This window comes from Alosa sapidissima, chromosome 4 (assembly GCF_018492685.1).
Source record: "Alosa sapidissima isolate fAloSap1 chromosome 4, fAloSap1.pri, whole genome shotgun sequence".
Classification (NCBI taxonomy): Eukaryota; Metazoa; Chordata; class Actinopteri; order Clupeiformes; family Clupeidae; genus Alosa; species Alosa sapidissima.
Genome location: NC_055960.1, coordinates 9,015,195 through 9,029,645, shown reverse-complemented (window position 1 = coordinate 9,029,645; position 14,451 = coordinate 9,015,195). Strand labels below are relative to the sequence as shown.

General features: G+C 42.5%; 1 protein-coding gene across 1 annotated transcript in view; it reads left to right on the top strand.

Annotated features, from left to right (window-relative positions):
* Positions 1-3,005: 3,005 nt before the first annotated feature.
* The window catches only part of chl1b (cell adhesion molecule L1-like b), a 64,873-nt gene continuing 53,427 nt past the window's right edge, over positions 3,006-14,451 (top strand). Inside the window, exon 1 of the mRNA XM_042089918.1 lies at positions 3,006-3,383. The gene's annotated coding sequence lies outside the window, so the exon portion shown is untranslated. The remainder of the gene's footprint in view (positions 3,384-14,451) is intronic.

The following is a 14,451-nucleotide window of genomic DNA, read 5'->3' as shown; positions in this document are numbered from 1 at the left end:
CACATAGAGACATAACAGAATGAAACAACAGCTAGACCCATAAGCAACATATGCGAATGAAGTGCAATTATGTTGTTTGCCGTGTGTGTGTGTGTGTGTGTGTGTGTGTGTGTGTGTGTGTGTGTGTGTGTGTACCTCTGTATGAGTCCCTATCTCTCAGCCCCCAGGCCATAAAGGTTATGACAGAGAGGATGTCCTCTCAGAGGGGAACTGTGCTTTTAGGCTGATGAATCAGACGCTGGCTGTGTTTTGTCGCTGCTGGTCAGGGGGACATAAATAGAAGTAAAGTGAGAGATTAGCAGGCGGCGTTGAGGAGGGTCACTGAACCAGACCACTGCTGTTCCGCAACACTGCTTAAAGCCCCCACTTCAAAAGCACCTCATTAAAGAGGGCAGACAACATGTGTAATCTCCATTATATAGAAAGCAAAAACCAATGGCGAAAGAAAATGTCCCTAAAATTGCAATACTTTATGATACCTGTTTTTTTCTATAATTGAGATTCTGTATTTTATAAACAAACGATCCAAACAGACTTGACACATGACTTTGATGATGCTTCTAATGCTTAATAATAAAAACATGATCTAGTTCAAGTAGAGTAGCAATCATGTTTTTGTATGACACGGTTGTCTGTTTCTTAGACAACCAATATTTATGCATGCATAAAATTGTGATAAAATTGTTGTGACCAAAAGGTGAACCGGCCCCTTCAGTAACAAACACAATTAACCTCACAAAAAGGCCATGGGTTGCTCCTCCTTGCAAAATCATCTATCTGTATTGGTGATGAAAGTGCACTGGGCACATGGTAAGGAGTACTGGGCAGAAACCAGGCTGCATATTTACTTCCACACCATTTATTCTCATTATACAGCCCTTGGGACATTAATGAAGGACTTTCCCTGCTGAGATAGAGAGAGAAAGAGAGAGAGAGAGAGAGAGAGAGAGCATGATAGAGAGAGAAAGGGAGAGAAGAGGGGACGAAAGAGATGGGGAGAGGATGGTGTAAAAAGATAAGTGAGGCAGGCAGTGAGGGTGTGGGGGAGAGAGAGAGAGAGAGAGAGAGGACACAGAGGAAGAGAGGAAATGGAGAAATGGAGAAATGGAGAAGGGGAGGGGACTGGTTCTATTCAGGCTTGGACTGTGAACTCTGACACCTCCAACAGTGGTACCTACTGTGTATTGGGTAAATGTGGACAGCAGTTGGTCATTCTCTGTCCGGCTTTCTGCCCCCATAGGAAATGATGCCCCCTCATCTCCATACTGAGGCAAAGCAGTGTTTGGGTCTGTCTCCTCACAGTGGAAAAAAATCATCATTAGAGTGGGGCCAGTGAATGATAAACAGCAAACGCATGACAAATTTGAATTTAACCTCGTCAGAAATGCAGTCCAGGAAATATTCAACAGTTAAATCCAGGAAGGAGGCAAAAGCATGATTTCATGCAAGTCAATTTAGATTTAAATAAAATGTTACTGTGCTTGCATGGTCCCTGTTTTTTTTAAAATATAATCTTGTTATAATATATCTCTTCCTAGCCAATGCATTTCACATGGGTTGGCTGGTGGACTTAGTGTCTTCTCTCTGTCTCTGCCCCATTGCGTCTGGCACCATCAGCTGTATACATGTACACATATGAATGGCCACGGGGAGATAAGCATCGTGCAGCCTCAACAGGGAATCTGTGCTTCACGACGCATCATCGCACTGCATCATTGTCCTTTAGCTGCCGGCTCCACTTGGGGGGCCTCATGGGAGAAATGGAAGAAATGGATTTGATTAACAAAAAGATTAGATGATGCAGGCCTCACTCCATATATCAGTGTCATTTCCTATCTTTAAAAAATCATAAATAATAATGATAATTATAAAGACCTCGTTTCTTGTGGTAGTTGAGATTTGTTTTACAGCCAAATGTTCCACTCTTGCATCCCTTACTGCCATATATTTCATATCAATGTCATGCAAACTGGCATGTGCCAATATGCTCTTGACCTTACTTACGTTTTCAGTGAAAAATGTACTTAAGTGGATGCTGCAATAACATTACCCATCGATGTATGAGAAACAACCAGTCATTATAACCATTTTCTTAACAATGAAATTTGAGACAGAGATCTCTATGGCATAGAAGCATCCAGTCTAAAACGGAGACAGGTGTCCCTAGACAGACAATAAATCAATTTGTACCACAGAGTGCTTCATAAAAGGTTCCAATTACATTTGCTGCAATGTGAATGGAATCTTGCAAGCCACTCAATAATGCTGAATTGGTCCAAATTAGATTACTTGATTTAGTTGGTTATTTCCTTCCAAAGTAAGCAGCACGTGCTTTGAGAGGTTGGGAACTAAATGCAAATCAAAGCAAAATTAACTTTACTCAGTCCTCACTCAACTCAATGTGGCATTACTCCAGTGTATAGAAAAATAAATGCACAATACAAGTGGAGAACATATATGCCTTATTTATTCAGATTTCTTATGGGAAGAAAAATAATAAACTCTGCACTCCCATACAATCCAGGGTCAATAGTTCTTTCTAAATATACCCTCTTTCTCTTAAAACTCTAAAATCTTTAGACCGTCTGTTTATAGTTCCAGCTCTTCTCTTTCAAAGCCAATTTCCACACACCAGAGCTTCTCATTTCCATTCTTAACTAATGCTGAGGTGAAAGGTCCAATTAGATGACGTAAGAGTTCTTTCAGATGTTGTCTAAGGTACTGAAAACACCAGCTTGGCAAGAGTAGATGGCCTCTCTGTCTATGTCATCCTAATTTGCAGGGAGGTAAAAAAAATACGATATTGTCTTTCGATGCCTGGTAGAACAGTCTATACTTTGCCATCTTCAATGCACATTACTCACGCAACTAATCGATATCTGACGTCATATCATGTACTCACAAAACGTGTTGAAAATCCTTTTTTGATAGCCTCCTGCGTAGTTGAGCAAACCTCACTATGTCTGTCAGCGTTATTTTATTTCTTCATTACTTTTTGTAACACGGTACGCTGCCTCTCGTTCGTCTTCTTAGGCGCCCCTTCCCCCAGCTTCATCCCTATTCCTACCTATTCTGCAAGCGGAATAATGTCCCTGTCATTGGGGGTGTTTTAACCCGGTCACTACGTTGCGAAGTTGTGAAGGGTTTTTTCGGTTGCCATGGATTTCTAAAAGCTATTGACCGCGATTGGGTCTCTGTGAGCGTCTTTGTAGGGGAAAAGCTATTATTTTTTTGAAAAGGGAAAGCGATAGCATCTTGAGGGAACAGTCTCGTGTCATTCCTGTTCCCCTGACCAATTGCTCGCGTGTAGTTCCTCAGTAGTGGAGTTGAGGACCGGCTTCAAACGTAACCTGCCAGAGCAACTGAAGAAACTCTGCGGATAGGTAAGCGCGTCTGTTCACGCTCGCATGTGTTAATAGCCTACTTCATAAAGTAGCGATATTTGTATCTTGTATTTGTTTTTTTGTGTCATGTCTTTTGCAAACATATTGCTCCCCCATAACGAACTGTTAGGGACATGTCTGATTGTTGTGAATGTACGTTTTTTTTTTTTTACGTTAAACCAATTCTAACGATGTTCTCTCCCTAAAATGGTGCAGGGCTCTTTCTGAGACTATTTAGCCTATCTTACAGGTTTTTGAGTAAACGATGTTTTAAGAATACTTAAGTTACATTATTTTCGTGTAATATTGCAAAACCTTACTTTGATATAGTTCATCAATTGGGCTGTATGATCAGCTGCAGGTCTATGCAATTTGTTGCATGGCAACTCTGTCCTGACCAGTTTGGTTTCATTTTAGGGTAGAAATGTAGAGGGTGCACCGTGCTATAGCCTATAGCCTGCAATTCGGTGTTAGAATTCACAATGCTGTAATAGGTACTAGATAATGTGATATGTATGCGTATGATGGCGAAAGAGCGCTGATGTTAACATATAGCCTGAGCTCTTATAGGCTAATCAAAGTTGTCAATCATGGTAACATGTAAAGCTATTAGCGCGTATTTATTTTAGGCTATTATAAGCACCAGGTGGTTAAAAGTGGCTGCACGCTGGAGCACCATTGCCTCATTCTAAAATAGACAGTTTGTAATGAGCTTTTGACCTTCAAGTAGTTCACCTCTTTTTTGGCAAGGCTGAGAGAGAATTCCCCACTCATAAAATTTCCATCTAATTTTCTGAGTGCCAGGGATCACAGGACATGAAGAAAAGGTGGTCCGCTTCAGTGATCAATCATAGAACTCTACCACTGTCAGTTTAATGATTTCAAGAGGCTGGTGCAGCAACATAGCATTTCTATATGTATCCACAGTGGACTATTTATCACAAGATATCTGTTTTTAAGTCAGAAGACATTTATTACTTTGTCTTTATGACTCATGAATCACTAGGTCTAGTCACACTGTATGTGGAGTAGGCTAGGTTATTTTCCTTCTTATTTGATTCTTGAGTAATGCTTGTTGATTGTATTGTTTGTAAATTGGTTTGTAGATCCAACTTCTCAAACAAGTTGCCTTGAATAACCAAACAGCTAACAGATCCAAAAATGAACCACTTATACTTGCACTGCTTTATACTTAACATCCGTGGAACAAAATAATGTACTAATGGAATATTACATGCATGAAGAAGTAATGTTTTCTGTAGTTGAGCCGCAGACCCTAAATCATATTTAATCTCGATATAAGTCTTAAGATGAAGTCCCCTGGGTTCTTCCTCGTGGAATTCATCTATCTACCAGCGTCAGTCTTTTCAGGCCACTAGGGCTCTGTGTGAGAGAGAAAAATAGGTCAAAATCTGTCAGCCCAGGACAAAGAGGAATGGACCCCACTAATGAAGCTGGGTACCAGTCTGCACCGAATAGGCTGACCATGGGCTGCCTCTCTAGGAAGGCTTCTCACTGAGATTATCGAGATTTTTAAATCCCAGCGTGCAAAGGAAAGTTTGTGAAATGACATCCGAAAAGTATTTGTTGTGGTCTGTCACAGCATCCCACACAAAGCTAATAGTGAGCGTCTGGCACAGTCATGTGGTTTGGTACATGCACTTAACTGAACCTATCCAGATAGCAGTTCAAGCAGATCATCATATCCACAGAGAAGAGCAATGTGACAGTGTAACTTTCTGACTCATGCACATAGACACACACACACACACACACACACACACACACACACACACACACACACACACACACACAGACACACACACACACTCGCGCACACACAATCGCACACACACACACACACACACACACACACACACATGCACACACACAAAGAGAAACACCTCTGAACTCATTCAATCATACAAACCCACTTTAGGGACACCTGCGTCCTTGTCAAAAATATACTAATTTCCTTTTTTCATTTTCGTGCGGTGCACTGAGTACAAAACCAAATCATATCCTCAGAAGCAGATTCAAACTTTGCAAATAATAATGAATTGAAGTGGGGCTTCATTCTCAGATTGCATGAAGCAATTGCACAGGAAATGGAAAATGTAGATGTTGCCCACCAGAGGAAAATACTGATTACAACTGGGCTATACAGAGTGATACAAACACCTCAGGCAGAAAGAAAACAAACACAGTGAAAGTTAATCAAACCCAAAACACATTCAGGAGCTTTACCTGGGAGTTTTTTTTTTAAATATATTTCACTGTGATTAATTGATAGTCTCTGTAGTATTTTGGATTGGAATTGGCATTTGTAGTTTTCAGTTAGTATCCAAAATGTAAGAATCACTGGATAATAGATTCATCTTCAGTACAGTGAAGCCAGTGATGAAGTATTATGGATGTTTTCTTTGTATTCTGTTCTCTGTCTTGTGTGGATACACACAGCTTAACACTGAGCTTCAGTTAGCGGGGAAGTCTAGACTTTACTGAGAATGTTTGCTGCATAAAGCCCTCCACCACCGAGTTGTAATTGAGCTTCAAGCCGGGTTCCACCGGTGCAGGTAATGACAGAGATGACTCGTGCTCCTCGTGCTGGAGGCGGGAGTTCAAAGAGGTGAGGATCTACCTGAGACCAAACCCCTTCATGCTTACGCCTACTGGCAGCCACCTTGTGTGTTTTCTGGGGGAATGTTTGGTCACAAAAGTGAAAATCATGCACCCTCACAAGATGCACACACCATTACCAACTTCCATTCTGTACTTTGCGAAGGGAGAAGAATAGAGAGAGAGACAGAGAGAGAGAGAGAGAGAGAGGATTAGCATTTAGCATGGTCAGCAATGTAAAGGCATTGCGAAATGAACAAAATGAAGAAACAGTCATGGTAGCTAAAAATAGAAATTATGATCATAGACTATGCTTACCTGGATTTCACCTCCATGTCTTACTCACGCTAGAAATGTTAGGGCCACAGGGTTAACGTCATCAATTACAGGCAGTGTTGCATGGGCAATCAATCTGCAAAGCAACACTTAAGGACAAACCCCCTAAAGAAAGGTCAATGTTATCACATATGTTCAGGGGTTTCGCTTTCCAGAATGTTCAAGCTGGAAGGAGAATCAACGAAGGTCGTGTGTTTGGTTGGCTGAGGTCCCCTTTGCACCTGCACTGAAGGAGTGGTGTGTGTAGGCAATTTTGTGTTACATAAGGCAGGTTAGTGCATTTACAGGAAAGAGCACAATTCTCCCTCTCTCTCACACAGTGAAGGGGGAAATGGTAGATGGTGCTTCTCCTGTTTGCCGCCAGCTATTTTCCCTGTTTTGTGATAAACTACTGTGGTAACATCCAGAGAGGAGGTATACTGTAGGTAATGTTTGTGTGTGTGTGTGTGTGTGTGTGTGTGTGTGTGTGTGTATTATCACTGAGGCGTGCACAGTTTACCAAATATGCCCTTCTATTATTACTGCGGTGTCAGAATAGCCCTCGGCAACGTGAAAATCCTGATCCTGTTTTCCAATTGGTGCTGACTTGTTCAACTTGTCCCAGATTAAATGTAGTGCAGAAATCAAATAAATTACACAGGCACGGGGCTTACCCACCTTCCAGCAGAGGGAATAATACCAACACTTGTCACTTGCTAAAAAATAGTATGTTGTTTTCTCTGCATATTACAGTAATAAGTCACCAACCACATAACCGTGATAGTGACATGGGTTGTACACGCACCTGCATTTGCCTACAGCTGATACCAGCACCAAATTGGCTACTTGTCTCCTGAGTCAGATGTTTGATTTCACATATTGGACCACTCACTAATCCCTGAGAATCAATGGAATTCAATGCAGCTGATGGATGGTTTTGGGAATATCATCTTGTGTCTTCATCAGCTGATTACTCCTCGATATTGACATATTGAATAACATTACGTCAAATGGAAAGCCATTTAAATTACATTTTGTTTTTCAGGAGTAAAGCACAAGACATAAGCATAAGAGCAGGGTTGTAGTGGAGTAAACATAAGTAAACACAGTTTATCCACCTATTTATCCAAATATCAGAAATAGAGTTTATCCAATTCTTTGTTTATCCCCCTTTAAACAGAGTTTATTCACCAATTGGAACTTTTAACATTCAAAAATCACACTGTATTATCCACATTCACAATATGTACACTCATCAACAATCCAGGAACCATTTATACCACTGGTATTATTACAAACATTGGACAGTAACCTCCACCATCATCAAACATGTTCTGAATGCCTTTTTAAAAAATCTGATACCGCATGGCGCAGTCCATCTTACCGTGATCACAGAGTAATGTCAGCATCCACAGCCGTGTTCATTGGACAGTGATACTGCATATCAACCACAGCCCCCAACATCCTAACCTAATATGCATCCCCCTACATGTCTTAGCCTAGATTTATTATGCAATCTGTTTATGAAAATCCCTTGGATGAATAATTTAGTTTTAATACGTAATCTATATAAAGCCGAGTATTGGTCAGTAAGGCCAGAGGGATAACGTCCAGACTCGTAGTGGTGTGGCAGTAGGATTCTTTATCATCTTAAATGCCACGAGGACGGTCCCCCAGAAGCCGCACAGTGGGATGCATGCACGTGGCATATAAAGCCATTCCTCATATGTCAGGAAGCTGAAAAAAGACATTCCATAGCTGATATAAGACCCACATAAGGCTGAGAAACATAAACATGACTAATGGGCAGAGAGGAAGATGCAATAAGTGCATCTTTGTCCTGCTCACTGAGAGCGGCGTATTGTGCCTTATGGGCAAGGTTGCAAGGGACGCCCCGAAGCCTTTGTGCAGGGGCGAGAGAAAGGGTGAAGGAGGATAAATGTGACAGCCATGGGGACCTAGAAGTTCATGGCCATGAAAAGGGCCATTGTAGCAAAAGACGTGATATGAAACATGCAAGGGGTTCCCTTTCTTCTCTGCCTCTGCTGTGTAAACAACTGTGTACCATTCACAAACTTCCGAACGCCATTCATCATAGGCGGTGTCCAAAATAGCATCCTGCTGAGCCCTAAAAGTAGTGTAGGCATATGGATTAGTGATGGTGGAGGTGATGCTGTAGCCTGCTGCTTACTAATCAATGTAATATGTACTATAACTTCCACTTCAAGCTCCCCCATAGTCGCCGACGGCATGAGATGTTGCAGACTTTGTCTCACGCGTGTAGAAAGTTATTGCCCTTTAAACTGAAATATGGAGTGTCATCTAACTCCTAAGCAGGCTTGACTGGATGGCCATCAGTGACATTAAACATCTTCCTGCTGGGCATTAAGTGCAAGGTATATCTGTAACCAGAGACGGAACGTCAGGTTGGTGAAACGGCATTAAGTGTGTCGTTGCCTTAGACTCAACCAGCTGCAGGCCTAGGCAGTCTGGTCCTGTGGGACCTCATTACGCCAGACCCACTCCCTCCGCTGGGTGCAGTAAACGGGGCAGGTGGAAACCCAGCTGACGTAGCCAAGCCGCTATAGCCATAACCCCCTGTGTGAGCGTGCATGTAGGATAAGCTAGCGCGCGGAATTACGACGTGTGCTGCCCTGCACTGCATAGAAAGAGCCTGTTTAGTGGCCCCGTAGCAGCCCACAGTCATCAACATAGCCATCCCCAAATGGGGGATCATCACGCTGATCAGCTGCAATCAGAGGGGTAGCACGAGGACAGCATGCTAATTGTTTCGGTCTGCACTCAGAAGCAACAGCGCAGCAGACAAACAACATGACAATACAGGGTATAATTTCGAAGAGGCTCTTCAATTTGTGTTGCGTAAGTGTCCATAATCTAGCGCTCTATGCCAAACACTTGAACTGACCCCTAATGATCCCCATCAAAGATATTAAAAGTAAATTATGTCAACCAATGAGAGAAATTCTGTGTCAATGTTTTCAGTCTGATAACCTCAAAATGGAGGCCTGTGTTTTGTAATCATCAATGTCTGGAAAATCCTCAAGGTTATTTAACTGGCTAAAGAGAGGAGAGAGGACCGGGGTCTTTGTGTCTGTCCTTGGCGCTATGGAGCTTTGCCAGGGGAAAGTGCCAAAATTCACTGATAGCCCAGTTCTTAATGTTCGCCTCCAGAAATGGCAAATTTAGTGTGAGATGGTTGCCAGATTGTGCAGTCTGTGTGCTAGATTACACCCCCCCCAACGCCGCTCCCTCCCCCGGAACACCTGCAGCGAGACAGTGACCCTTTGACCTCATTATTTTTCAACTAGTGTGTTTGCTGGTAAATACCCAGAATCCTCACTTAGCCTATTTATTTTTTATGGCCACATGTTTGATTATGGTGTTAGCCACCCGCTAGTTCCTGAGGTTTACAGAATGGAGCTCTGGGACTGTAGAAATTTGGATGATGTGTGATCATTCCTGGCAGGGCTTCTTTTGAGCACTCCAGTCAAAGACATGTTTTTTCTTCTCTTGTAAATTATTTGGGTGACCTAAAACATTGCCAGCACTGCTATCGATGGAACTTTTTTTAGTTTAGTTTATCTGTTGGATTCCACTGGGAGTGCTTTATTTCAGTCACTGTCAGATTGATTTAAGTGTTGCACTTACTTGAATATCTTTCCTTCATGCTTGCATCACATAGACATTTGGAGGCTTCATTTGGAAACATTTTGTTTTCTAACCTTGGAGGTTAATGGCCCTTGAGATACTGTTTTTGTTGGGATGTACAAATCCATACCAAAATGGCAGTCATGCTAAATCTTTTCATTATGTTTATACTCAGGAGAAAAATAACCCTTTTTAAGCAAATGTGCCTGTTTTGCAGGTGCTTTGTTCTGTGTTCCAAATGGACAGATAATGGGACATAAATTAGGGACTCTCAGTGGTGAATTCTGTTTAATTGCATTACCTAATCAGGGCTGTGCAGGATGCTGTGAACACTACGCCACACTGACTGTAATGTAGGTGATGCAAGTTGGCTAAATCCTTGTTTTAGCATGTGTGTGAAACAGTAGAGGTGGGGATGTCCAATAGATTTGTTAGTTTGACAGGATTGCTACATTAAGTATGGATTCATGATGACATTATGGTAAATTACTGTTTACTCTACAATTAACATTACACTGTCAGATGAAAGATTAATTATCCATCATGCTGTAGTTGGAGAAAGCTGCTCCCCTCACACAACTGACCCATTCATAAAAAATATGTAGTTTTCCATATACTAAATTATATTAGTGTGCACCCAAAATCTTTTGGAAGATGAGACAATCTAATAGGGTAAACAAACCTTGTCATGAGCTAAGGCTGCCCTTGATACTTAATTTTTTAATTACATACACATCTAGGATCCACTGTTGCAATATTTTTTAATTCAAAATAACATGCATCATTTCAGTGGGATTGTCTGACCGAGTTTAAATCAGTTGAGCCCTTGCGAGAGACAAGGAGACTAGTCAGTTTCAATAATAACGTATTTGCTGCTTGCTGTGTACTATGGCTGAAAAAAGTGCATACAAAGAAGGCTATAACAATCCCTAAGGTTACAATCAGATATAGCACTATAGCTATAATATCCAAAATGATTGAAAGACTTGGAAGTGGTCAGATGTTTTGTGATATTCTTGTATTTGTTACTGGCCCACAACTCAACTCCAGTCCATGAGTATTTCATGAGTACTGTCCATTAACACTGGCAGTGTGGATGGGCCGCTGGGTTTAGTAGAGTGTTCGTCTGTTCCAGACTGTAACTATAGTTTCATTGTCATGCACTCCCTGGCAAAGTTCCAGGTGTATGGGACACTGTTATGTAAATGTATAGGTATTAACCACAAATGACTTAGATTCGTTTTTATTGCTAGTGTTGTAGAGGAAGGCAATCAGAGATTATGGATAGATGAATGACTATGAATGCTAGAATGCATATGTGACTGACTATTTTGTGGCTGTGTGTGCGCGTATGTGTATGTGTGCTTGTGCGTGTGCGTGTGCGTGTGCGTGTGTGTGTGGGTGTGTGTGTGCGTGTGTGTGTTTGCGTGTGTGTGTGTGTGTGTGTGTGTGTGTGTGTGTGTGTGTGTATAGTTTCACATTCATCCGCATTTACTCCTGAACTTGTTGTCTAATTGCCATGTGTCACAGTCCAAGAGGACATGAAATCTTCTGAGAACAGAAAGGAGCTCTGTTTTATGCAGCACCATCTGAGTCATGATGCCGGTAAGTTTTTAGTCAGAGGCTAGCCTACAGACAGTGGAAATGAACCCTCACTACCGTAGGAAAAATGAATCAGATACAGTACACAGGGATGTAGGGATGCTAGGGATGTAACGATTACCGGTATAATGGTACACCGCGATAAAAATGTTGACGATAACAATTACCGTTTTCATTTCAAATGTCATGATTATCACGGTTGATTACCACGGTGTGGAAACCGTGTGTTTAATCCTTCCCAGCTTCATCCGAGCCTGCTTTTGACATACTGTACAGTAGGCCTGGTACAATGAAACAAAACTGGTACCCTTCTGATTCTGTTATCTACTTGATGGATTTAACTGTGATTCGGATTTGGCTACACCTGCTTAAAGTTAGCCGTACCGTAGCCTAAAGTTTTATTTTGAACACTTACTTTGGTCTCACTCAATGGATCCATATAACAGAAATAGCAAACTCCTGTTGTGAAATATTTTGTAATATAGTAAATGCTGTCACACTTTTTGAAACTATTTCAGCTTGTTTAGGCCTATTAGTACTTTCTGAACATATTGAACACACTTCCGCTATAATACCGAAAACCGTGATAATTTTGGTCACTATAACCGTGAGGTTAAATTTTCATACCGTTACATCCCTAAACACAGCGTTGGAGATTTAAGATACGTAATGTCTGTTCAGGGTAATATCCAGAGAGTCAGTTTTAGGACAGTCCTCTTTTAAATGGAATAAGCCTTGATGTAAATCCTATCTCCTATGACACTTTTAGTGTCGAGTTGAAACTCAAAGCGAAGTCGTGTCAGACTCACCAGGATCCTGCTTTGTGACGGGATCCAAGGCTGAGCATGGCAGTTCATCTGCCTCTGATGCGTCCCAGTCATTGTTCTCTGTCTCTCTCTCTCTCTATCTCCATGTGTACGTCGTAATAAAACAATTTTACAGCCTATTTTGTCACACTCAGCACAATAGGCTGTGGCAGTTGATGGAAGTGGAATCTGCTGTGACTGGCAGACATTGTGGTCTCATCAAGTCTTCTGAAAAACATTTTTAGCGGTGGCTCATTATGAAGCATTAACAAAATAGCTGGGGAAGAAAAAAACAAAACAAAACAAAACAAGCAAAGTATGTTCCATGAAAAAGAAAACAAAGGATGAGTAGGCTGCCCTGCAGTGCATGAGGAGCTGTTCTGACATGAGTGTCACAGGTCTGGCTCTGTCAAGGGTTCACGCACAAATTGGGCAGGGCAGGTGTGGTGTGATTGTAATTGTTTTTCTTTTCTTTTTTTTTTGGTCCGTGCTTGTAGAGCTGCCACCATGCCCGAGTAATTGGGGCATGGTGTTGTCCGTCAAATGAGAGGAGGTCGCGCGAGGTCCTCCAGTGAACAGTTATGGGCCATCAGGTTTGATGGACAGTTATTACTTCACGGCAGCTCAGTGAACCTTAGGATTTTTCCTCCTCTTCGTGGAAAAGGAGCCAATCTGAGAAGGGGGCTTTTTTCCTGCGTAAAGTTTCTAGTCCTCTGTAATTCCATCTGTTTGGTCTTTCTTTACCTCGTTCCCCCCTGTTTCAGTTGATCTGGTTTCCATTGGCAACCAGTGCCACCTGGGACTTGGGGAGGAACTAGTGGAGTGTGAGACGCCTGTGGCATTGGCATACATGCGGTAGTAGTCTCACGGAGACTCTGCCTCTCCTGTGTATGTGTGTAGGTGTGTATCTGTGGTCACAGTGTATGGTCTGTCTGTGTGCATGTGTGCGTGTGTGCGTGTGTGTGTGTGTGTATGTGTTTATTGTTTGTGTGTGTGTGTGTATGTGTCTGTGTCTGACATTGTTCATTCTAGCGCTCCACTCACCCCATCATCAGTTCAGCGAGGTGTGTAGAGTGGATGGAGAGACTCCACCCTTACCCCCCCCTCCCCTCCTCCTCCCCTCCACCTCTTGTCGAGTACCTCTTAGCTGCGGGACCCCATGTTGCATGATGACCTCTCCCTGTATCAGTGACCCGCCAGCTAAAGACCCAGAAGAGCTTGAGGGGGGCGCACTCATGTCCCCCCCCTGCCAGTCCGTATCTAATGTCATTACGGCCTCTCTAAGGCACCTCTCAGTACACCGCCCCCCCACCCTCCACCCATCAAACCCCATCCCTTTTGGCTTGCCTCAGAAGCAGGAATCGGCCCCTTGTTCTACCCCCTGCCGATGCCACCTATGGCGTGAGAGGATCTGGGACTGTGGTCCCGAGTGCCAGCACACCCCTATTAACCCCCCACATTCCTCCTGTCCCTTTATGCCAGCGTATGAAGGGCACTCGGGCAGCCTCTTCTCCTATTCATCCCTGCATTCCTCCCACCCCGACATAGACATGGTTTGCTGGCCCCGAAAAAGGCCTTTCATTTGGGCTTGTGCTCTCGAACAGTGGCCACACTGTTGGACCCAAATACATAACCTTCATGGCACAGCTCCCTTTGGAAGAAATATTACACTTACTTGGCACTGCCCCTCAACCCCCGTAATATTCCAAACCAAGACATAAACAAGTGCATACCCCATCATAGTGGCCACCGCATGGTTACGTCAATAAGCATTCAAATATTTATTTTTAGGCTTTTAGCTGCTTCCATTCACTTCTGTTGGTTTACACTTGTCAAATCATACTGCCGAATTAATGCCCCTCTTGAGTAAATGTTTACACATCTTTTGTCCTTGCCGATAGAGTGTCATCATCACATTTTTCATGCCCATTGTGTGTTGTGCATTTTGCAAAACAATTTAAAAGGCCTTGAAACAGAAACAACAGAATTTCCTTTTTGTTGCGCCATACTCTCCTGGCTGCTTGGTAAATAATAGATACGATTTGGCAGATTTGGGG